This window comes from Tupaia chinensis, unplaced genomic scaffold (genome assembly GCF_000334495.1).
Source record: "Tupaia chinensis unplaced genomic scaffold, TupChi_1.0 Scaffold149696_1, whole genome shotgun sequence".
Lineage (NCBI taxonomy): Eukaryota > Metazoa > Chordata > Mammalia > Scandentia > Tupaiidae > Tupaia > Tupaia belangeri.
Window position 1 is genome coordinate 1,286,064 of NW_006209541.1, and position 1,663 is coordinate 1,287,726.

Sequence of the window (1,663 nt, forward strand, 5' to 3'; positions counted from 1 at the left end):
AGATAGCACCCCTAACAGGATCATCACACTGTAATGCACAGCAGTCTGTTAGCCCCACGTGATGTGCAAGCATGTGCCTGGAGTACTCAGGGAGGTCTCCAGATAAGAACCTGCAAACTTTCTATATGGGTCTTCCTTGGGAATGTCGCTTTTTTAACTTTTGCACCACTGTCTTGTCTATCTTTTATGGTTTTTATTTAGTAACCTTGTGAAAATTTTATTTGCAAATTCCTTTGTCTTTCTAAATAAGTATTCAATTTTATAATTATTTTTATTTATTTATTTGTTTATCTGAAAGAGAACTCCTAGAAATGGGGTAAACTCAGACCTACCAAGACAAGGATCCTCCTTACAAACAGGAAGTATCCATGTGAACAACTTACTGACTATATATGGAAACATTGCTCAAAATTCATCAGTTTGATGAATAAAATGATAGTTCAGATGCTAATCTATGTGTTATTTAGACTTACTCTATGCCTAATTTTAAACTAATTAAAAGTTAATTGACTATACCTAGCAGGCTTCATTAACATACAAATCCTGGAAATACACTAAGACAAGGTAGAGATTTGATCATATTAACAGAAAGGCAGGCTATTTAAAATTTGAGCTTATCTTCTATGAGCGTGCTAGACCAGCGGGTGTCTCTGGGAAGTGGAGACGTTGCCGTGGCTGTTAGTGAGCCTGTGGAACGCCTCTGCGGGACCTGGCCCTAAAGATAGCCACAATGGCTGAAAATGGTGATAATGAAAAAATGCTGCTCTGGAGGCCAAAATATGTCATCAGATTGAGTATTATTTTGGAGACTTCAATTTGCCATGGGACAAGTTTTTAAAGGAACAGATAAAACTGGATGAAGGCTTGGTACCTTTGTAGATAATGATAAAATTCAACAGGTTAAACCGTCTAACGACAGACTTTACTGTAATAGTGGAAGCATTGAGCAAATGCTCAATGAACTCATGGAAATCAGTGAAGATAAAACTAAAATCAGGACGTCTCCAAGCAAACCCCTCCCTGAAGTGACTGATGAGTATAAAAATGATGTTAAAAACAGATCTGTTTATATTAAAGGCTTCCCAACTGATGCAACCCTTGATGATATAAAGGAATGGTTACAAAGTAAAGGTGAAATACTAAATATTCAGATGAGAAGAACATTGCAGAAAGCATTTAAGGGATCAATATTTGCTGTGTTTGAAAACATTGCATCTGCAAAGAAGTTTGTAGAGACCCCTGGTCAGAAGTACAAAGGCACAGAGATGTTAATACGTTTCAAGGAAGATTACTTTGCAAAAAATGCACAAAGAAGACAGCATAAAGTAGAAGCAAAATTAAGAGCTAAACGAGAGCAAGAAGAAAAAGAGAAGTTAGCAGAAGATGCTGAAATGAAATCTCTAGAAGAAAAGATTGGATGCTTGCTGAAATTTTCGGGTGACTTAGATGATCAGACCTGTAGAGAAGATTTGCACATCCTTTTCTCAAATCATGGTGAAATAAAATGGATAGATTTTATCAGAGGAGCAAAAGAGGGCATAATTCTGTTTAAAGAAAAAGCCAAGAAAACACTAGAAAAAGCCAAAGATGCAAATAATGGCAACCTACAATTAAGGAACAAAGCAGTCACTTGGGAAGTACTAGAAGGAGAGGTAGAAAAAGC

The 1,663-nt window shown here is 36.6% G+C and overlaps 1 pseudogene; it reads left to right on the forward strand.

Annotated features, from left to right (window-relative positions):
* Positions 1-664: 664 nt before the first annotated feature.
* LOC102469770 (lupus La protein pseudogene) overlaps positions 665-1,663 on the forward strand; it is a 1,296-nt pseudogene continuing 297 nt past the window's right edge.